General features: G+C 41.4%; 1 pseudogene across 1 annotated transcript; it reads right to left on the minus strand.

Moving 5' to 3' along the window:
- Nucleotides 1-2,100: 2,100 nt before the first annotated feature.
- Nucleotides 2,101-23,103, minus strand: LOC110053043 (sacsin-like; annotated as a pseudogene). Its single transcript, XR_016205926.1, has 10 exons — nt 23,041-23,103; nt 21,346-21,408; nt 20,847-20,947; nt 20,374-20,484; nt 19,599-19,746; nt 17,803-18,796; nt 16,709-17,286; nt 5,229-16,411; nt 4,286-4,565; nt 2,101-3,775 (listed from the first exon to the last, which is right to left on the minus strand). The product of XR_016205926.1 is annotated as a sacsin-like (transcript).
- Nucleotides 23,104-24,662: the final 1,559 nt, after the last annotated feature.

The raw sequence follows: 24,662 nt of genomic DNA on the forward strand, positions 1-24,662 counted from the left end.
ATATGAACAGCAGGAAAATGATCATGCAAGTCAGTCAAACGGGTGTAATAGAGACTATGGTTCTTTCCTTAATCCAGATGTTTTGGAGAACATTATAGAAACAAGAGTGGGGAGATATCCACAGATGCGGCAGACCCTGAGAGCTGTTTCGCGGTTTTTCAAACGGATCGTCGACAACGTACCTCTTCCACAAATTTACCTTCCAGAGCTAGCAGATGTTGCCGACATACACCAGCTAAGCATACGAAAAATAATAAACATAAAGGGAAAGAACAGTGGAGCAGTAATCGCTCTAAAACACATAATTAATGCTAAGAACTGGACAAACGCCTGGGTTCGCTTAGTAGCTTACAGCTATGGGTGGTACGGTGTCTCCAAGATTTACTGGAGAACCCGCAATTAAAAGAGCCCTGAAATAGTTTAAAGTTTAAGTTTGAGTTTACATTTTCAAGTTTCATTTTTCCTTCCTCAGAGTTGCAGTTAGATTTCGTTTGAAATAAGATTTTCATCAATTTAAAATATATATATATGCATAATTCTTTTACTAATTTTTATTTTAAAAAAAGGAGCTGATTCGCTTCTAGCGTGATATTGCAAGACGTTAAATTGGACAAAGTCGCTTGTTTGTTAGTACGTTAATTAGTGTGACAATATAACGGATAAAGAATTGAATGATATTTCATTGTTGCTATATAAAGTTAGCATATATACCATTACAAATCGTAGTTTTTGTACCTTAATTTCAAAATAAAGAAAGGCATGTGTTATTTGGAGGGCTTTTTTGTATGAAAAAATACTTTTCTACAGGAATTTCACGAGAGTTCACCTATTCACCCCTTTTCCCCTGGAAAAATCAAAGTAGCCTTTTGGAAAGACTCGTGGCGTCCGCCAGTTTTAAAAAAAGACAGATGTTCTGTCCCTTACCCACATATAATTCCTTATATTTCGAACAAATATATACCAACCAAAACATTATTACATTTTGTGCTATTACATTTTGCGTTACTTTTATGTATTACATTTTGCGTCAAAAGTTGTTACATTTTGCATTACCGACGTTATTACATTTTGCGTCGAAAGTTATTACATTTTGCGTTACTATTACATTTTGTGACAAAAGTTATTACATTTTGCGTTACTATTACATTTTGTGTCAGTTATTACATTTTGTGGCGTAACACCGTATGTAAGATGTCGAGTAGAGCCGCCTGTTATCCGGGATAAAGTGGCGCGTCGTTTAAAAAAAGTGGCAGCGGTCTCATGACATGACAATAATTTTGCTTGTGTATTTAGTTTGGCGGAGGCGGAGGGGGAGGATAGGTTTGTGCAGCGGAGTTGGGCGACAACGTTTTCATGACCACGTATTTAACCGATATTATTCTGCATTTGCTTTTCTTTGTTTTTGTTTTGTTTTGTTTGTTTGTTTTTGCAAACTAACGTATGCTAGGTATATTGATATGTTTGGAGCACTTTGGATAAGTAAGTATTATCGAGGGTTAACACATAATAGTGAACGTTCCATAAAAAACATGTACAATCTAAAAATACAATATATATATATATATATATATATATATATATATATATATATATATATATATATATATATATATATATATTTCGTAATGCTAATAGATCAAAACTCTCGTTATGTTGTTGGGAGGGGGGATCGGAGGTTTTAAAACCTTCCCGTGAACTCCATATATATAAAAAAACTTTTGAGTTCAGATTTTAATCAAAAATAATTGAGATTGTCGCATTTTACTGGCCTAGAAATTGTACCTCATTTTTGTAGGCCACCCCCCACCCACCCCTTCCCAAAATCCCCAAAGACAATTACCTGGCGTTTTTTTTTTTTTTTTTTTTTTTTTTCACGACCGCCTAAGACCGAGACTCGGTAACAAGTGCTGGGTGGGACCCCTGAGAGATTCGAGTTACACTGGAAGGTGAGAGAGCTCTAGAGCTTCTTGTAGGCTCAAACATTTGTATCGGGAACAAATGGATCAAATTTGGCATTTTTGCTCCATCTAGGCCTTTCTTCTACCTGCCACCCACCCCATCACGTGTAGCAAACTGCTTTTTAGAAATCAAGCAAGAATGTCAAATAAGCACAAATTAGTTTTATTTTTTGCTTGTTTCTCTAACAAACGGGCCTTGCATATGGCCTATTTGACTGTGTGCTACAGAGATTTTAACTACATTTATTTCAATATATTTGCCTCTGGCATCGTTAAATTCCATTGAATGTTTATAATTCAGATTTATTCAACAACAGAAACACAACCATTTTAGACCAGGCGTCTCCAGGGGAAATAAATTAAGCTATCAAAGTTGTGTGCTTTGTATTGCTGCCTAAACAAGTTCATTGTTTCAAAAATAGCCTACATCGAGCTTATTAGCTTAAAAATAAAAACATGAAAACCACCGAAAAACGTTTTGGCACTGTGTTTTAACGAAACCGCTGTAAAAAGATTACAACACCATTGAAAAAACAACAACAACAACAACAACAACAAAGAGACGGTACAAGTCTCCAAAAATTTACTAGTATAAAACTATTGTCTACTTGGAAATTGCTATTGGAAATTAGAACATATTTGTTTATTTATACCCTCAACTGAAAGGTGTACCTCTCTCTACCTTGTAACTATCTGTACTGATTCCTCTGTTTGACAGACATGTATTCAACCTTATTTTGAGCAATTATAGCGTTTCTATATTCTTGCATTTACTTTTTAATTGATTTATTCTGAATTACTTATTATATTCTACTGAAAACTACGTAGCAAACAGTATCTATCTATAACGAGTAAATAGGAATTAGGTTCGTGCTTGAAAATAGGAAGAACTTTGGTAGCTGTGAAATGACGCGCCTACGTTTATTCCTGACTCACAAATTAAGAATATAATCGAGCTATTGGGTCAAGAATCCTAAAGGCTCATGTTTTACATAGTCTGTGATTCAAAGGCGCCTGCAATGAATTGATTGGCTAATTGTAATTTCCTCTAAGTTAATATTTTATTCCATAAACATAGTGTTACTTTATTTTGATTTTTTGATTCTTTGATTCTTTGATTTTCGGAGATACTAGCCTATTTTTAGCTACTCAAACTCTGACATAAAATAAAGTTTTATGTATATGTAGGTATGTGAAGGCAAGCCTAGGACACGTTCAAAACTTTGTCTTCGATCTTACTGGTCAACAAGTTTAACTCTGCTAAAAAAGGTAAATACGAAATGCAACGGCTAACAAACAGTGGTATTTTATGTTGTCGGCCACTGTCAACATCAAAGTACCGGCCTATTTGACTGCATTGACGCAACTTCTGTTAGAGGCAGATTTTCCTAGCCTTCTTGAACGGTATAAAATAACTCAAACTAAGCTAATATCGTCTCTTTGTGAAAAAACAAACAAAAAAGCAAGCTGTATGTTCACCAAATAACAATCAAATATTGTAATGCTCACTATAGTCATGCTTTTGCACTTACGCCTAAATGTTTGAATACCTAGAGCGAAGATTTCTACGGACTTAAGAAGTAAAAAAAAAAAAATGCACTTACTGGAACGATAAACTCCACGCTAGAGAACATGTACGGGTTTGAAATATTTTCCCATCAGAACATGGATCACTTTACATGTATTACTTGACTTTTTAAAACTGAATTGTTCGATTAAGTTAACATCCACTGATTAACACATGCGTAGGAACATCGGCAGGAACTCCTGAAATGTATCCTTGAATATTCTCAGGTAGTCCAAACACTTGCCACACCCTGTCGATCAATTCAGTTAACACCATACATTAGTTTGTATTTTTACCTTTACACGTTATTATATGATCCATTGCCTAATACGAATTTTCACGACTACCCATTCCAATGGTCCAAATTTAACCTCGTGACCATGTAGCGATCCATATACTATTGTGACATTGTTTGTCAGAGTGGGAAATTCAGCTCCTTTCTATTTAACAACTGAGTTGCGAGGAAAAATGAAGGTAAAATGGAGGAGATATCAGAAAACCTGAATGTGCAATGAAAACGCAAATTTCTAAAACTGGGTTATCTAGCTCGCTTTCGGCATCTTTTTCTTTTCTTTTCTTTTCTTTTTTTTTATCTCGCTTTGGGGATAATAACCGATCACAATTTAGTTTTGGCCATGTCACGTGACGTTTAACGTGTAACGCCTGATATTGAAAGAAATAGTCTACCGGGTTAATGAAAGGTTTTCTTTCTTTTAGGAAAATGTCACTTATCTAGTCATTAATTCAATTTAGCATCTACCTTAGGGTATCCTGTCTTTGACTCGCATTAAAATATTCTTTGAAAGCTGTAAGGCCTCCTGAGCCATCTCTGCCGAGTAAACTTCGTTTGGGATCTTGGGAAAGGACACCTGATCTGGATAACGCATGCGCGCCGAACGAACAACAAGTCTCTGCAGATCCCTTGCTAAGTCGGTTAACTGGGAGTCATGTAAACTATCGCAATTCTCAACCAAGTCGTGGACACTAGTCTTGTCAGCATCTATTGTGTACTGAGCCGCCTTTAGTGCCTTCTCGGCTGCCTGTAGGAGAACAGACCCATGCAAAGTATTTAACAGAGGCACTGGTTACCAATTCTTTTCACGATGTTAGCTGCACTTGAACATACAATAAACAATGCTTTGTATAAGCGCTTGAAGAGAGAACACTTTCGCACATTCACTCTTTTTTTTTCTAACACAATAACTGCCTGGCTAATACTTCAACTAAGAATTGGTTCGCTTTTTCGCGGTCTTTTATTCTCGATCCAACTCGTTGCCTTTCAGTAATATATTTCTTTTGTACATAAAAGTAACAACGATTGATCAAATGACAGGCAAAGTACATATAAATTCTTAAAAAAGAAAACCTTAAGAGTGAGAAATTCCGAAGTAGAGTTTTATTGCCTTATGAATATCACTGCAGGGGCCCGTTTCTCGAAAGTCCCGGAAACTTATCGGGCCCGTAAAGCCATTTTCTGTTCATCTGTATCTAAAAACGGAGAAGTGTATACGCCAGAAAGTTCTTGTATGAAGGCAACGTCTCTTCATATTAAGAATATGTGAATAAAACAGCTCTGTAATTGTAAGTTTCGAGATTTTGCTATGGCTTTACGGGCCCGAAAAGTTTCCGGGGCTCTAGAGAAACGGGCCCCTGGTCAGTTGAGTAAGTGTACCGACAAATTAAGCAAACGAAGCCCTTTTTACCTGATGGCATTTAAAGCATGCCCACTCGAACGAAGGCCTCCTGGAATCAACTTCATTTGCACCGGCTGCAAGATCAGCTTCCGCCTGTCTAAACCAACGCTTAGCCTCTTCAGGCTGAGGATTTTTAATGCAGAACCTTGGAGGAATGTGACATGATGACGATTCCCAGGACCCGTCCGAATTAGCGAGTATTTCTCTGTACTCCTCACGTCGCGTTTCATGCTCTATTGCACGTCTTACCCAGGCATCAATATGTTCGTCGTAAGAGCCGCCCAGTTCATTCTTGATGTGTCCAAACGCCTCTGAGCAGAATTCTTCATCTCCCAAATTCTTCCTTGGGTGCCAACGTAGAATTAGCCGCTTCACGATTTGTCGTCTCTGTTCTTCTGGTAGTCTCCATGCATCCTCCAGCTGCCTTGAAATCTCTCCAAAAATCACTTCTCTATTTCTGTTTCTGGGGCGTTCTCTTTCCTGTTCAGATATCTCCTGTATGCGGTGGAATTTGTGCAAGACGGCAGCATTGACCTCTAGTGATTCGTCGTTTCCAATATCGATTAGGTACATCTTTGTCAGAGGAACTGCATCTTCATCAATCACGTCAATTTCGTCAATAATCACCGCGTAGATGTACGTGGCGGCCCCTTCCTCGAGTTGAAGACTCGGGTCGTGTAACTGATAACCTACATATTCTCCAGGTTCAAATTCTAAAAAGGCGTCATTCAGCAGATGATGTTCCTCGATTGGAATAAAGCCACCTGGTTCTGCATAGATACCTATTTCTGTTCCATCGCAGGTGTCATCTTGTCGAATATCTGCTCTATCAAGCATGGGCCATATGTCAACAGGGGGACAAAGCAACATTTCAGGAATTAAGACTGCTTTCGTTCCCAGAAACTCACCATAAATCTCTACAATTGCCTGTGCTATCAAGGATGTGACCGAAACTGCGTCGCCCATTCCTGTTACAGATTTCAAATACACCCTCACTTTCTCCTCGCCAGACACCATTACTTTCTCTTGAAAGTAAGGTACATCTTTTTCGCTTCCAGGAATGAGTTCATTGTTGTGATTGTGAAAGAGTGAGGTTTTAAGGCTTTCTACAGCACAGAGCTCTATGTTTCGAAGACCACTTTCGACATTTGCAATTGTTCCTTCATCAAAATCTTCCCTCTGAGCGTTAACATGTCGAATAATTCTGACAATTCCACGAACAAACTGTACAGACGAAATTCGCGTCTTCAATGCGTTCACAGCTCCAGTTGTCACTACTGTGCCATCAGTTAAGACTTCTTTTACTAGAGTGGACAACATCACTGGTTGTATGGGTGTAGGCAATTTCATCATTAGCTCTCTGTAGTTGATCAAGGCAGATTTAGGTCTGACGTACATCCTGTTGAGCTCAAGTACAAAACGTATGTTGAGCCCCGCGATCCTTGATCTATAGGCAGGAACATCATTGAAAACCAGCTCCGTGGACTTTTGTAAGGTCACACGGATTTGTTTTGGACGCTTATCAGAGGAGGGAATCTCCGGAAATATTGCTGGTAAGTACAGATTAGAGATCGTAGATGCGTCATCAGGATCATCTTCAAGCTTTGCAAAGAAACCTCTCACCGCCTTGGAACACTTTCTGACTTCATCTGGGTGCAATTTAGCATTTGGGCAACTTTCCTCCATCTTCTCCAAAACCATAGCATAATGAGTAGCTCTGACAGTCTTGGAACAACCCAGGTACTCAAAGAATCCATGTAACTTGCCAAACTCTGGGGGAATTCGGTAAAGATATGGCTTTATTTCATTACCCTCGTACAACTCAAGGACGGCTTGACTGGGCGGAATGAACTTACTTCCTTGTTCAACTAAAATGCAGCGAGTAGTTTCAAGGAGCCTCTTCACTTCGTTGTCGGCGGTTGCGTTTTCTTGAAGAAATGCGTAAATACTTTCCATGACCCTTATTAACGCGGAACACTGTTCAGCTGGAGTATTTCTCATGTTGTACTTCCGCTCATAATGGAGACAGATGGTTTGGCAATGACTAACAACGAGATTTACCGATGGCTTCTCCGCAATTTGCAGCTTGGCGAGAAAGGAATTACAGTACTTCTCAATATCGACCCCATCCGGACAATCAAATTCATTTTTACGAGACCTTGGATTTGCCCACACTGGAAGCAAGTGTGCTTTTGTCCATACAATGTCTTCGTAGTCCTTGAAAACTGCTCCTTTGAACGCAATGAAGGGAACTTCACCCTCGACTGCTCCTCCTAACGGTGGATAGACTGTTAGTAGTAGGTCTGTCACAGAGTCGGCAGGTACGAAGGGAATTTCACAGACCATTTCTAAAATGCCTTCATCCACTACATTTGGTCGAGAGATTAGGTGGTCCACCAGAACTGAAGACTTTGTGTATGTCTTCTCATTTCGCATTGTGGCAGCTTCGTGTGCAACTTCTGTAGCAAATCTCTCAAAATCATCTCCAGAAACATTCTGCACCAGTCCTATCGTTTCCAAAAAGGACAACCATTCTTCTGAAGCGAAAGCGTCTGGTGGAAACTCGTCCTCTGTTAGCATGGACTTGAAAACAAGATTTCGAGGATCATAGAAACTTGACGCAGTCATCAACATGCCGTCATTGTTTGGAATGAACTCGACTGTTTTCAAATAATCCAAAAGCCTTTGCTTTCCGATTTCTCTCTCATCTTTCTGTTTTGCACTTCCTAAATAATTGAATTGGGAAATATATCTAATATGAGCCAACTTTCCTTCTTCACTGAAATACGGAAAGCATTTGAAGACAAACTTGAGATACGCTTCAACAGGAGAGACACTTTCAACATCCAAGAATTCATAAAGATCTGAGAGGCTTGAGTTGGATTTCAAAAACAAGCAGCCAGGTTCTGATTCCACAACATCCATCTCTTCTTCGGGTAATTCATCAGGTATGATACACGGCTCACTATCCTCGAGTTGTGCAAGACCACTTCTTGCCGTGGGGTAAAATGGCAGCTTCCTCAAGATTTTTTTGTCAACATCTGTGAGACTTTCCACGTTCCGGTTAAAGTACTGTAGAACAACTGTTGCATCTGGGGGCTGTAATTTCCCTTCAAGGGAAAGAGGATCCGTTTCTAGAGCCTGTTTGAGTGCTGTAAGAAGGGACTTTGGCGTCTTGAGAGAGGCTACGAGATTACGTACGAAATGGTACGAATCTAGTTTGGTGTAAGGTGTAGTAAGCAAGTGTATTGTTGTAATTGCTGCTGAATTGACCTCTGGTAAGCCCAAAGATCTTACAATAGTAGCCAGATTACGATCTGAAATACCACAGTCATGAAAATCAAGAACAGTTTCAGCCATACAAAGTGGCACCAAGAAATGATCTGTCAATGTTTGTTTGTTTACAACAGTCTTTGAAGAACAAGATGTGGAGGCTCTTTCCACCTGGATCGTTTTAGTTGCTGGGAGAAGGCACCATTTAGATAGTGGCGAGAGCAGCGTACGAATGAATTTTTCTTTGCAGTCTTCATTTATCTCTGCTTTCGTCATTGCATCCTTGGCAAACTCTAGCAAGAACCTCCAAACCCTATAGATCCACTGGTTATTAGGCAAGGTGGCAGATGGGTCATCTGGGCACCATTTCACATAGTGATCTTCGCTAATGTAGCTGTACGGTAGGGTTTCGTGTAACAACGAGGCGAACATTTGTACATCCAAAGGTCGAAAAACGGGGGACTTTACGCATTCAGGGCTGCTAAAAATGTCGCTACGGACTTCTCTGTGAACAAAAATGGACGGGGAACAGGGAAAAATATTTTGGTAGCGACTCAGACATCGGGGATTACTTTCGCTAAAGGCATTCAAGTTGTTGTCCTCAGTAAGAAGCAGTGGAAGTCCAGAGAGATTCTTCAAAAAATGGTCATCGTCTTTGCAGTACTTGAGGACACGGATCACTCCTTGCTCGTTTTTGAATGGCGTCTTGTTCACAGGGCATGGAATCTTTCCAACATTGCAAAGCGGATCAGGATCACTAAAAGATTTGTAGAAATCCATAACTGCAGTAGGTGAAACACAAACCACTTCCACTTCTGCCTTCTTGAGTGACTCGAAAGTGGTCATTGAAAATGCGACAAGTTTTAAATCAGTCTCGAGCAAGGTTTCTTCAAATTTGGACTTCCGCTTGATTCTTCCCTCTTCTCTTCTTTTTCTTTCTTCTTTCTCTTCTTTGCTTTCGAGGGCAAATTTTGGGGGTTTCGCAGCAAAACAGCCTTTTATTTCGAGATTGTTGAAGTAGATTTTATCTTTACCAGTACCTGACAATGGAAACCACTCTACCTGTACTCTCTCAGAACCGTAGGATTCCTCACGGCGGCGGCTAGAATTCTCCTCCGCTTTCCTCACTAGTGGGATCAAGCGCATCCCCTTTTTGCTCATCACTTGGTAGACTGCCTCAACCAATGTCTTCCAATACGTATCTTCTATGGGTAACCTTGGAAAGAGCTCCTCATATGTACTTAACTTTCGTAAAGTCGTACTTCTGCAATTACTGCGAGATTCAGAACGAGATTCAGCACGATCCTGTACGATAGGCAAATGGAGGAAAGCGCGAACTTCGTCTAAAAGGGTCAGATAGCACGACGCAATGACGTCGCGCAACAAGGCATTATTCCAATCAGTCCTATAGTCGCCGGTTACATCTCTCCATAAATTTCTCCTTGCCTCGTGGTCCAAAGCAAAGTGCCCATTAATGTGAACTGGCAAATCAGTTTCAAGTGGAAGTGGAAGAAAGCAGTACGCTTTCTTCTTCCTTGCTCGCTGCTCCCTTGAGTTTGTACTCTCCAGAAGGCACGCAACACCACCTCGAGGAAGCATCCCCAGCTTTTGTTTCCTAAAAGCATCGACAACACTCTTGTCCACCGCTTCCTTAAAGCCAACCTGTTGGACAATCAACCATGTTTCCTCTCTGCCGAATGAATCTCTCAACTTCATAGTATACAGACACTTTTGGACATTTACGCTTGTGGGTAGGGAATTTTTGCTCTCTTTCGCACGATTCCCGATCCCTTTGATACAATCAGCGAATGCTTTCCTCTTCTTGTCATCGTCTTCGGACAGAAGCACTTCAACAGAGTATCTGTCCGTCAGCTTCCCTGATGATTCATCTATTCCACAAAGACTAATCTTCTTCACATTGGTAACAAAAAGGAGAATGTCGAACAGCTCCTCCTTCAGGTCTTCCATCATCTCGTCTAATTTCTTCACTGTTACCGCAGCTGACGATATTTCAGAAATTTGTGCCATTTCCTTCGTTCTTAAGGGAAGCCTGAACATTGTTGAGTTCTGGATGGAAAAAAGATCCTCGAGATAACAAGGGAAGACATCTGGGAACTTTCTTCGCATCTTTTCAATGTCTTTATACATTCTGCCAGGTTCTTTATCGGTTGCATTCGGGACATACTTGCAATGTGGGTCGAATACACACAACACATCTCCAATTTCTTTACCCCTTGACATGAATGAGGGTACATCAGTCACGTGGTAGACAGCATTGAATCCGACACCATATTGGCCAGTCTTGTGTGGATCATCGCCCTTACTACCCTCGCCAAGGGTCTGTATTCCTTTGATATCTGCATTAGTGAAAGGTTTGTTGTTGTATACACACAATGCCGGACCTTGCAGTGGTTTCCAGCTTTCTTTCAACACTCTTTCATCAGGATGGTATCTTGGGTCCTTTATGAAACAAATTTCGGTTGCTCGCGCATCATCTGCATTTTGAAGAAGTTCTTTCAAGATGTCCTTCTCACATGGGTAACCTGTAAGAATCCGTTTCAGACGAGTTGTGAGTTTCTCTCGTTGTCCACAGGGAAGCCCAAAGTCATGATGTTGTAGGGCTTCGTCTCTTCGTGTTTTAACACCCAAGTGAGAACATGTTGGCCACGGAATTTTCTCACTGACAAATTGAATACTTTCGTCGTCATCATCATCGGATATCCAAGGGCAGTCCTTCATACAAAGTTGAGATACTGGTCGCATTACTCTCCTACAGGAAGGAAGATAAATAGATCCCCATTTATCAGGTATTTTTGAACAATCGCCAGTTGACCGTTCGAGTATCTCCCCTAGTTGAATCGCCATGTGGACTGTCACTTCTAGAGTTTCCTCATCAAGTTGCCTGTCATGGAAATGTCGCTCTACCCGTTGAAGACTTGAGATGAAATCTTTCTCCTCAAACTTCTCTTTCACGCCAGCAAGTTTCATGATATCGGAACAGGAATCGGCAAGATGTTCTGGAAGCTTATAAAGGTACGGAGAGCAGTCTGCGTTAATTTCCAGGGCCACCTGGCCTGCAGGGAGAAATTTCTTCCCTGCAAGAATGAACTTCTTGTCAACTAAAAATTGCATGATCTCAGGGCTGTGACTGCTCATCATTCCCTGCAGAAAGGAATACGCCTCAGTGCAAACACGGTTGACTTCGTCATAACCTTCGCGATCCAATGAATCGATTTCAGTGCATATTGCTTCTTCAAGCTGGCTCATTATATGCTGGATGCTGACTTCTTTGTTTCTCAACTTCAACAATTCTGTCACCTTTTTGGGGATTTCCAGGTCAACAAGGGGCTCCGTGCAACATACAAGATACTTCTTTTCCTTCAGGAATACATCTTTTGGTGCGACCAGAAGCTTTCTTCTGCTTTGAAATTCGTCTCCTTTCCAGGGAAGGGGAAAGTGCTCTGGTTTTCGAAGAACTGGGAGAAATTTAGCCTCTACAAGGCGTGTCATAATGGGTTCTGTAGGACCTTTACCCTTGCCTTTCATTTTCTTTTGAATAAATGAGAGCAACACCTTTACACGCTTGACTGCCGCTTTGCTGTCAACTGCATTTATCCTGTCGATACTCTCTGCTCTCTCTGCAATCTCCTTCCAAGGAAGAACATCTGACACCATTCCAAGCTGTTCAAGTTTGGTTAGTCGTTGACGGTTAAGAAAGGTTTCGTCAGTTCCACAAGGAAATTTGCCATCGTCAGGGCAGAATAGAGTGGATACTTCTGTGTTTGGATTTACAAGTTGGCTAGGACACTTCAGACTTTTGCCACGGGGTGATGCTGGAATACTGGCATGCGTCTTTATCAGTTCATCTAGATCTCTAATGTTGTTATCCAAAACATGCAGCACCAATACATCTCTCAGGTCTGAACGAACTTTCAGAATGTTTGGAAAGAAAATCTGATGGAAAAAACGTCTCTTGTCGTACGTTCTAGTCTGAATTATTTCCCACAGACCACAATCGTGAAAAGACTGGAACACGTCTGCTGGCAAATCAATTACCACTTCGTCTTCTTTAGCCAACGTCTGAAGCACGGCAAATGAAGTGTCACCTATTTGAGGCTCCAAGCGAAACCTTGGATCGAGAAACACTACATGACGTATGTCAACCCATTTACGTCCATCTGCGGAGAATAGGGCATGATCTCCAACGGCAAGTTGTTCATAGAAGGACTGCAGGACAGGCCAACAGTCTCTATGTACTTCATCAGCCTTTGGCCATAATGAATGGCACTTATAAGAGCCGTCATCTGGAACAATTGACTTGATGTCTTCAAGAAGAGAAAAATAGGCAGACAAAATGGAGTCTTGCATAAGTACTTTGTTCCAGTCGAAGCCATGGCATCTCTTGTCGTCTTCAACTTTCGACTGTAAGTGACGTCTGTTAGCAGCTACTGCGAAAGCTCCATTAATGTGCAATGGTAGGCCACTATGGATTGGAAGCGGAAGATAGCAGAAAATAACACCATTATGCGTTGGTTCATCCCCATCAACTTTAGCAGGCAATGGCAAAAATGTATTATTTCCAGTTGGTACCAAACGAACAGCTGCTCCACCTGATGGAAGGAGACTTTCGTCGGTTTCCACAAACTGCATTGCTTGCCCATTGCCCATTGCAGACACCACGAGCCACGTGAAACGTTCATGACCAAGATACCCGTGACCGTTGAAGAACTCCAAGCCCAGTTTAGTAAAACGACAGTCGATATCAACTACTATGGAACATTCAGGGAATTTACTTGGATGGACAGTGTGGTATCTTGCCTCCCTCGCTACCTTCGATGACGCTTGAAGAAAGCAACATTGCCTCAGGAAACGCTGCTCTCCAGCATCCAGTTTCTTTGCAGTAACTGGTAATGTCACCGGGAAAGACAATTCTCGAAGAATTCCTTCCTGGGACATTGATTTGGAGACCTGAAACATCAAAGCAGGCAGAGACTCTTGACTTGTTTTTCTTGGCAAACTGTAGATTTCCACACGCAGAACGTTTTGTGTAAAAAGAAGCAAAGACCTCGACCTATGAATGAGCATTTGTAGCAACTCTCGTATTTCGCGGTCGTCGTAGTTCAGCTTCTTTATCTCACTTCCCAGGGCTTGCTCTCGAGTCCTCAACGGAAATCGAAAAAGCGTTCCATTAAATGAGTTGTCTTCCTTGCTCAAATGCAAATCGCAGCCAAAGATGCCGTTAAATGGTTTGAATTGATTTGCGAATTTGCAAAGCCTCTTCACATCCTTGTTGAGATTGATCTTCATCCCTGGCTTCCTTTTGTTCCTGATGGCCTTCCCGAGGTATGACGTGTGAGGATCAAAAATGACAAAATAGTTCCTACTTAAGATCATGGGCACGTCTGTCAAATTGTACACCGCATTGAAGCCAAGCCCAAACCTACCAATCTTTTCGGTATCGTGCTCTTTTGTTGCTTCATTGAGTTTTGCAATGTTCTCAAAATCTTTATCTCTGAATTCAGCGTCGTTATAGACCCACAAAGCAGGACCTTGACAACCTTTCAGGCCTTCGTCAATCAAGCAAGTCATGGCATCCTCGTTCATTCTTTCATCATAGAGAAATCTGACTTCAGTGGCACCGGCATCGTCTGCGTTTTACACAAGCTCTTTTAGAACTGAAAATCCATCCGTGTACTCCTCCAGAAGTCGGTTCAGTCGAGTAGTAAGCCTCTCTTCCTGTCCAAACTCTTCTCCTATGTACAGCTCATCCGCGTCCAGAATTCTATTGGTGAGGCTTCGAACACCAAGGCGTTCGGCTGTACTGTTAGGGACATTGGGGTGTACATAAAAATAGTCCATGTCTTCATCGTCACCTTCTCTCTTCAACCAATCGTGGTCGCAGTACATACAGCACTCCACTGGCTCAAGCCTTACATGTGAGTTGTCGTCAGTGTGTGTTGGTAGAACAATTTGCCTTTTTAGCTCTTCTGTCAACTGCCGACTTGCCAACTCATTCACAATGTTGACGGATAACTGAAGATCTTGCTTTACTTCCAAAGCGCTGGACAGGACAATTCCATCATCATACTTCTCTTTAATCATGTGAAGGACCTCTACCAGAACAGCTGGATTACTGCTTTCCCTCATGCCAAAACGGTAAAACAGCTCAGCGTACTTAGCCATGTCGCTAGGAAGAGAATGTGTGTAGGGTGTAAGATCAATGTGTGGCTTGCTGAAAAGCACATGGCTAGGTGAGGAAAAGCCATCTCCATTCCACACCCAATCAAATTCTTCCAAACAGTCAAATGCCCGATCCTTATCAACGTCCTTTGCTGGCACCCGACTTAGCAGCAAGTAAATTTCGTTTACCACAACCATAAAGAGCGGTTTTTCTTCTTTTGAATACGATCTGATCACATTCTGCAAATGCTGAATGACCTGGAAGACACCGGGTGGGTACTGCCAGCCAAAATACTTGGAAACTTGACCGGATGGCTGTACTTCCACAAGAGGCATAACCGTTCCAATAAGGTTCGCAAGGGACTGACTTCTCACTTCAGTTGGCTTGAAAAAGTGTTTGCCATTTTCTTCGCCCTCTTCAAACCATGCCAGTCCCGGAGGATAGTTAGGGGGCCTTTTTCGCAATCTTGAAACCCAGGGAATGTCCTTCAGTAAGGCTCCTAACGGTTGTCCATTGAGTGACTCCAACAAGTTTTGAGGATTTTCACTGAGGAACTGCAAAATTGCCCTCGATTTCCGTTCTGCAGTTGGAAGGTGAGTAAGCCCACTTACCAATTTGGCACTTTGGTACAAATCGTATCCAGTGATGCTGTCCTCGTTTTTCATTCCAAGTTCCTCTAACATGGCGAGTACAGAACGTTCGGCGTACTTGACTGTGGGGAAGACATCTTCGTCGACAAATATTTTCTTGAGGACCATGTTTCTGGGATCAAAGAGGTCTGATGCTCTTCCGCGCCCCCGACGTTTGGAGACAAAGGGCAAGGCTTGTAATTTCTGTTTGAAAGAGCCATTTTTGCGAATTTCATAAGTGTGGTTTTCCAGTACATAAGTCATGAGTTGGTCAATCTGCTCTCCAGTGTACTTTCCTCGCTGTATGTCTGGAAACACCATTTGGCAGAGTAACTCAGTTGGCGTTAGAATCTTGACGTCTAAAAGAACTGCTAAAGTCTTGGAATCGTGCTCGGTAATGTCAATCAGCTCTCGCAGAGGTGGAACCGGAAGAGAATCAGCAACCGTTGCACAAAGAACCTCCTCCTTTGATACGAACTTCTTGGACAGCGTCTGGAAAATGGGAAGCGAACACAGAAGATTGTACTCCGCTTGTCCCACAGATGACCGTCTCACACGGGCCAGAAATGACCTGAGGAGGTGCTTGTCGTTGGTAGATAACATCGTGCACACGATTTCTGAAAACCTTCCAGCTGCTGCCATCTGGCTAGAGGAACACGCCATTGCTTGCAAAACGCCTTGTACAGAAGGTGAATGTACAAACGTCCCCAAGACAGCGGGATGGTGTCTTAAATAGACGGGAAAATCATTCATGATGATTAAACCAAGCTTCCTTAAAACATTCGTCAGTGAATCGTCTAGGCAATCATAACTTAGGGATTTGACAACAACTTTTGAAGGGCTGCAAAGTCGAACCAAGGTTACAGACGTTTGTGTCATATCTAGTGGAATCAGAGGTAGTTTTCCAAGTCTCTGAATATCTTCCTCTGTGGTGAAATGTTCTTGAAGATATCTCCAGACAACCTTGATCCAGTCTCTTGGAGGATGGTTGTGATTACTGTCATCGGGGTACCACGGAACGGTATTACCCCTACTCCACTCAGGCGGTAGGGCCTCGCAAAGAAGAGATGGTACATCTTCCTCGCATAATAGCCGTAATTGCGTATCTTCTGTCAAACAAACATAACAACATAGTGACGGTCTCCGTCGTAAAACACTTAATATTAGGACGTTTTTCACCATAATGTTGTTATGCCAACGGAAAAGAATTAAACGATAAATACCGACATGCTTCAATTGTCTTTGTTACAATTTTGGTAAGCTTATTCGTTGTAAGACCGTTCTGCTTTCCACTGTGCCATACGACTTATGAAAGGAATGCCATTAACTACTTTAGATAGTAAAATAAAGAATAACCAATTGCTGGGTAAGATATAACCATACTCGTATCCAAAAAAACATTATACCTTGGTCAGCTGCATCTTCCAGCTTCCTAATGACGTCCCCATCGACTGTGTCATCAATGAAACGGTGTCCTAGACCAGGAAAAAGTTCTCGGGGATGATCAGGCGAGCAAATATAAATTTTCTCTCCCCGATATGAAAATGTTGTGAAGGCGCCATTGGAGAGGGGCAACAACTTCAAGCCGCAGAGTTCGTCAAATTTGCGGTCTTTAAGACAAAACTGAAGAAGTAGTAGTTTCTCTCGTCTATTAAGGTTCTGGTAACAAGAAGGGACTTGCTTCAGTGCTGCTCTTGTGCCACTGGGTGTGATATTCTTTACAGAAGCCCCTGCATAGCACAAAATGGCGTCTGCGACATGACTCGGCACTGAGACGACAGGCACATCAGCTGCTAGTAACACTCGCTGAAGCAGCTCTTTAGGTTCATCTCTAGACAGCAGGTCAAAGACGACTTTCTGTACTGTCAGCCACTGGCCAAGATGTGCTGGGGTATAAACAACTTTTTTCTGCAGTAGCAGGGTAAACAATGGTTCTTTTATCTTCTCCCACTTTGGGTCAATGGAGCTGATATCTGGCCATGCCCTGCAAGAAACAAATAAGCGTAACACTTCATCAGATTCCTGGTTTCGATACCAGTATAGCAAGCAATGCTCTTTCCAATATATACTACAGCCTTGTAGACATTTTTGAAAATACATCATTTCTAAGCGCAATTTCCGCCGCTCTCTCAGCTCTCGTGGGTTCAGAGAACAGCGCCTGCAAATCAAGCCTAATTAAATTGTGAAAAAGAGAACTTCGATGCACTACATACTCCGTGTTTGAATAAAATAACGTTTTTCAACAAGTCTGGATTACTGCCACACGTCAAATAGTTCCACAAACTACGCTTCGTGGAAAGAACATGGGTACAAAAATACTTAAGACATGTCACGTGCTTTCAACCAGGGATGACTTCTGAGCATAGAATTAACAATCTATAACTCACGTGAAAGCACGTTTCAGGACCAGCAACAACAAATATTTCATTGTTGGAGATATATTTATCCAAGCGCAAGACAGTTATTAACCGAGTCACTGCCCTGAAAAAATGACACTTACTTGAAGATGGCTGTCTTTGGTACGAAAAATGATTTCTCGTTAATGGCTTCCAAAATCATCGTGGTATACGCTCTGGGTATGGCCTCCCCGAGAAGATACCTGTTCCATAGTAACGACTTGTCCGTCAGCTGTCGACCACAGGTCTCCCGATCCTCTTGATCCGCATTTGGAGATTTGATATAACGCCTGTTCTGACTCAAAGCAAAGAAGCCGTTAACGTGCACTGGCAAACCTGTCAAGCTCCTCTTTTGCACCGGCAGAGGCAAGAAGCAAAACACGTGGCCTTTGATGTCGGGCATTTGCAGTTTCGGACCTGTTGGCAGTGCCATGGCGACACCTACCATAGGTAGATAGTTAAGCTCTTTATCTGTCATCAGCCTCTTAAACCCCATAGAAACCTCCCCTCCACAAAAGTAATTGGTAACTAGGAAAGAATGCTGCTTCACGTGCGAGCCTAACTTTACTGTCTCTATCGTGACAGGGTAGGTTACAGTGACAGATTCCATCATCACTTTTCCAGGTTTGAACTTTGAGAGAAACTCCTTTCTCTTCCCTCGAACTATTTGGAGACTTTGATCGGCGATTCTCACTTGAAAGGTCCTTTCAGGATCAGACTCTGATTCTTCTCTAACATACAGCTCGATCGATTCCAGGTGTTGAAGAAACAGGAGAACCAAGTGAGCGTCAGCCTCAAAACTTTCAAACAGTGTATCCATCTTCTCAGCAGAGTAGAGTGTTTCTGACAACTCGGATGGTCTGGTCCTGAAAGGGAAACGGAACAAGGTGCCATCGTAAAATCCCTGGGAAAAAACATCTTCCGTACAGTCAAAGATTCCCTTGTAAGGAAGGAACTGGTCTGGTATTTCGTCCATCTCTGCGCGATCTTCATTGAGTCGCCAGTGCTTTCCTGTTCTTCTGTGGCGCTTGTCAGAAAAGTGAACACCATGAGGGTCAATGAAGCCAATTTGGGAATCACTGAGTAAACTTGGTAAATCTGAGATAGAAGAGCAACACAAACATAACCAAGAGGACCACTATGGTGTGAAGGACTTTCTTTTAAGTAACGGAATATTGAATTCAATCTTGAAACAATTGTTTCACTTTTCTAAACAAAATAGGCCAATTTAATTAACTAAAAAAAGACAAGAATTGTAAAGGTTATTTTGCAGCTGTGTTGGAAATTCACCAGGTTCAACAAAAAAATGTGAGTCTTTAAGCAGGCTCTCAGCTTCAGTTATGATTAAGAGGGCGCATACGTGTAGACCTAGTTGTTACTCTGTGAACCTTAGATTCTCTGTGATTTCATATCACTGGATGATTTTTAGTATGGCGTTCAAAAAATTTGGTCGTAGATCTCTGAAAAATTTTTTGCGTTAAGTAGGTTTGAAATGTAAATCTTTTAGTCCCGGTCCAAAACGCCGTCCCACTCATGTGCCGAACCAAACTTGATTAAGTTTTGCTTTAGAGCGACTTTGGAGCGACGGCTGGTTCAGACGGCGTACTTGCGTCGAACTTAATTCGGGAAGCCATTGGTGAGAATTTTCGACGAGAGAATATGCGTTCTGAATTCAAGAACTCTATCCAAATAGAAAAATTGTCACTAACATTTCGCTGTTATAGCAGTATTTAGGGAAGCAAATTCAAACTCTAGGTTCAGTATTTAGGCAGGTTTTCTCCTGGTTAATTCGACTTGTTAAAGGGAAATCTCATAAGCTGGGCTATTATCACGAAGAAAAACCAAAAAATGAATTTGCGCTAAAGAAACTCGCTTAATATTGTACTGGAGATGCATGTACCTGTCATGTGAAATTCAGACTTGAATCCAAGACCAAAACGGCCGACTTTCATTGGATCTTCCACTTTGATGCTATCACAGACCAGTCGAATACCCCTCCAGTCTTCTCTTGTAAACCGTGCGTTGTTGTAAGCGTAAAGCGCTGGGCCCTGTTTGAACATTTCAATAAAATATATATTAGGAAGGCTTCTGTGGAACTAGGAAGAGATTTGTATCTTTTTGTAGCGTCCCCAAACGCCACTTGTTGAGTCATGTCAACTATAACAGTATGCCGTACATATTTGCAGATTTTCCCCTTACCTTATCAAACAACATCAGAGAAAATTTAGGCTTTTAAGCGTTATATATGTCTACGTATCTATAGTTTCTCCAAAATAAAATTGGACGGATGCACATTTTTCTGGTTAAAGATCTGTTTGTCAGACATAAACGGAAACCATATTCTTCCGTTCAGGAAAGTGCCAAGGACACGTTCCTGTGCATGACATTGAAAACCCAAAAACCCAAAGGCTTTGACCATTAAATTAGAAGAAACCCTAAGTATTATGCCCTAGCTTTGTCAAAAATTACCGTGAAACTAAATTGAGCTGTCATTGTGAGTTATCCATTTATAGGGATTTTGGATTTTACCACAATAATCACTCTGTCTTGAACAATTCAGTGAGTTTCTTCTACGTGGTGTTAGCTGCGCATTTTAAATTTTGCGAATTTGCAACGTTACTAAGTCATAATTTTTGTTCGTTTCGATCAGAAATGAGACAAAACCATGTGTTCACCTGAAATTGTGCGAGGTCCTCATCAAAAAGATGTTCTGTGTCATGGCTGTGTTTGTCGTGCAAGAACTTCACTCGACTGGCATTTGCATCCTCAGCATTTTGAATCAGTTCCTAGACACGAGAGGCGTGAGAGATAAACAATCGCAAAAATACATATACTAACACAGGAAAATCTTTAACATCTAACGCCCAAGTGTATAAATTTCTGATATACAGACTGTTAGAAAAATAAACGAAGAGTTCTCGTACAGAGCCTCGCTGGTTTTTATTACCGATGAATGTGAAGTTGACGTTGTAATTCAGTTCTTAATTGATCCACGGTAGTCCAGTTCGCTATGTGTTGTACTGTTAGCTACTGTTTGGCAGAAGGATTATATCGTGATATTTGCAAACCTTACTATAGCAGGCAGAAGGAAGGAAATTTTGCTTCCCTGCAATCTGGGCGATTTTTGCACAAAAGTAATGTGCTTTACCTTCAGTATCTGTCCATCATCAGGATACTGATCTAGGATGGACCTTAACTGTTGGATCAGTGATGGCTGAATCAAGTCAAACCCATCGTCATCATTGTTCGCTGAGCAACAAATTAAAGAAACAAACATTAGAGGTAAGTTTCAAATAAGCCAAACACAAAGAGCTGGCCTAAGAAATATCGGAACTACTATAATTTCCCTCCCGATGGATTGAGGCTTTAAGTTACTTGCAGACAAGAATGTCACTTCAGTTTACATTTCTGATTATCTGATAATTCTGGTACATTAGGACTTAAACATGCACCACATGGACTATGGATTGACGAAAGACGTCTCTATAACCTACGCGTAGGCACTAATTCTTGAAAGCTATCATTTAAGAATGCTTCCTTACGCGAGTTATTGAAAACGGTCCCAAAATATGGAAAACTAAAAATGAAAGACCCCAACGTTTCTTACTGAAGTCGTTGTTCATTTACATGGCATGAGTTATACCTACCCATGAGCAAGATTTCAGATTTTCTTCAAATGGCTTCTTGCTGTTCCTTCACCTGATAATCACCTAAATGAGAGAACAATTAAGAATTAAAATCAGCGCGCTTTGGAGGGATGTTACTAAAACGGGAACTGGGAACCGGGAACGGGAGTCTGGGAACGAGTGTACAGCAGTAACCCGCCTGAGAATTTAAAATGGCGGACAAAGGAAAAGAAAAGGGAATAATTTGGGTGTGATACGGTTGTAAACGTGATTTTCTACCGGCTGTGCCTTAGATCATGTGACCAGTACCTTCTTGTTAGAGCAGAGTCCGACCGATATTGGGATAAACAATATCGTAAATATTCTTTTTCTTTGACCATCGCAGCTTTATAAGAAGTAAATGGCGTCTGGGGAGAAAATCGAATTGGTATTATCACCGATGATCAAAGCATGAAATGGCGCCTGGGAAGAAAATCGAATGGATTTTATCACATGCTACTCCAATCGGTCAGACTAAAGTCGTTCTTAAGTAGAATTTCAAGCCTTCACAGTGTTGTCATATCTTCTCACTCTGTGCGCGAACTGTCATATCAATGTTTAAAAATAGCAACACGCAACATGACTGATCGCGGACAAGTGACATAACACAAGACCATCTTTGAACGTGCGTCGTCTGCTCTCTTCGCATTCGGCAGCATAGCGGTCCTTCGGAGATCGGCGATTCAGCTGGCAAATCAGGTAAGCAGCAGATAAATAACCTGTAGCCTGGCCGGTTTGTTTAAGACAAAATGTACGAAGAAACAAGCATGGAATATTCCACAATAATGCTAATCAGTTGGTGAAAGATGACCGCGGAAGAGTGGAAAAGTATGTTTTTAGACGACATTTTGTCACGTATCAGACGAGAAACAGTCTTTATTCTCAGTCTGCGGTTTGTACCTAGACTGCAGTCCGCAGTTTACATTTTGTACCTAATCTGCATTTTGTTCCCGGTCTGCAGACTGCAGTCTGCATTTTGTACTGACCGATTGGGGTAGCATGTGATAATACCGATTCCATTTTCTCCCAAGGCCCCATTTCATGCTTTGTTTATCCAGTACCAATCGGACTCTGCTCTAACAAGAACGTACTGGTCAACTGAGGGCATAGCCGGTAGAAACTCACATTTCATGTTTAAATGTTTAGGCTGGCCTTGTCCAACCGCATTTATTCTTTTGCTTTTCGAGACACCAATCTTGACACTTTGTCTCCTTGCGACCCGAAACACGTGATGTGGCAACGCGTGTTTCGGGGCGCAAGTGAGCTCAAAGTACGGAACTTGATATAGTGAACGGGTCATTTTGCAATTTATGTGCGTTGGCTGTTAGGCTGGCGTTACATATCTTCGCTACACAGTGCTGACGAGCCCCAAGAAGGGCGAAACAGCTTTCCACTGTTGCGATCCTACTTTATCGGTTCTTGTCACGTTGGTGTCTCGAAACGTTTTTCACGTAGTATCAGCCTTGCAGTCTACTGCTTTTATTCCACGAGCGCGCCTTGAATACAAGATGACATATACCCAACAAGGGTGTGTAGCGCCAAGTTGGCGCTGACCATCCTAAAGCCAACAAGCGCGAGTTACTAAAAAACGCCCCCAAAATATACAAAACTAAAAATGAAAGATCCAGATTTCTTACTGAAGTCAGTGCTCAGTTATATTGTATAATTTATACCTACCCATGAATAAGATTTCAGATTTTCTTCAAATAGCTACTTGCTCTTTCTTCATCTTGCAATCATCTAAACAAGACGACAAGAAATGGGTGATTACCATTGAATAGGAAATGCAAGAACGGCATTTGCAAAATTAGCGCGCTTTGGAGCCATATTATATATCCAAGCACTGCATATTTAAAAGCTGCGTAAACAGGGTGTTACTAAACAGAGGAAGAATAATTTAAGATCTAATTGACAATTTCTGCTATTACCCAGTCTCCTTCAGATGGTCGTCCACATCGCAAGAGAACAGAAACGCCGACCCAACTGGGAAGAGCTCGAACACATGATTAAACGTAATTTCAGTGGTTTGCTGGAAGATGATTTCGACCCTGTTAGGATCACCATGAGGCATGTTGGATTCCCATCTGAATATTACTAGGTAAAGATATTTGAAAATATTTGTGGGAAAAAAAAAAACGAGCACTAGAACACTAAGATAACTGTGAGTTCTTAGTGTTGTTAGTTCAGTCCCGAAGCGGCTGAATTGTGACATACTTTACAACTCGATACCAAGCTGAAGGAAGGAAACGTATAGTGTATCATTTTTTTTTTCTTTCTTACGTCGAAGTTTTCAAAATTATACGCAAAGCGGCTAAAGTATAAAACTTTAAAATTTAAAAGAGGCCAATGTCCCAGACTATTGCGGTGTCACCGTGGAAAGTTTTCGCAGCCTGAAATCTGATGCTATACATGACATCTTCGTCAGTTCGTGGAAAGGAAATCTATCACCTGTCAGTCGTAATGTTCGAATAACTTAATTTTGTCTTCAGAGCAGACGTCAACTTACGATAATAACGAGAAAAGTGAAGAAAGAAGTCTTTTCGGCTGTTTCCAGCGTTATGATTTTGGGAATTAAGGTTACTGTATACCTTCAAAGGTGTCTCGCGTCCAAGTTATGAAGCGCGTCCGGTTTAAACTGTAGATACCCAAACCCCTATATCAAATTAAAGCTTATGGGGCTGGCTATCAAATGTACCGAGCATTTTGAAACAAAATAAATTGTCGAATTTTGCATAACCACTGAAAGCGAGCGCCCGAATCACCTTTTGAAAGCTACAAGTCAAAGTGAATTTTGTTTTCCGCCAATCTAATTCTTTTCTTGGTTACAATACACCACGCGATAAAAAAACACGTCCGCGTTTTGCCATATTCAATTGCAGTAAAAAAAATTACAGAACATTTTCGAAATAGAATTCAGACACAATTTCTTTGGTTCCTATGTTTAACTAACAACTGTCCAGATTTGTGTGAAATCAAACGAATTCCTGTGTACCAAATTCGTGACATCCGTATAGGTAATTCCCGCGAAAGTAGTCTCGGTTTTAATTGCATACACACCATAGGGCTGTCATTCTGGAGTGAAACTTCTACCTTCGGCGAAATTAAAACATAACACCGCCGTTTCTCCGCCAATATTTCGTCTTTTTCAATCTTTTTTTTTTTTTCTCAGAAATTAGAGATTTCTCTTCCACAGTTACTTTGACCCATAAATCCAATAAATCTGAAGGTATATGGGCTTAATCCGTACGTGAAATTTTAAAATACGCCGCTTAAGAGCGTGGTATTGATGAAATTATAAT

Source organism: Orbicella faveolata, unplaced genomic scaffold, assembly GCF_042242905.1.
Source record: "Orbicella faveolata isolate gen_17 unplaced genomic scaffold, um_ofav_v1 contig_13, whole genome shotgun sequence".
Lineage (NCBI taxonomy): Eukaryota > Metazoa > Cnidaria > Anthozoa > Scleractinia > Merulinidae > Orbicella > Orbicella faveolata.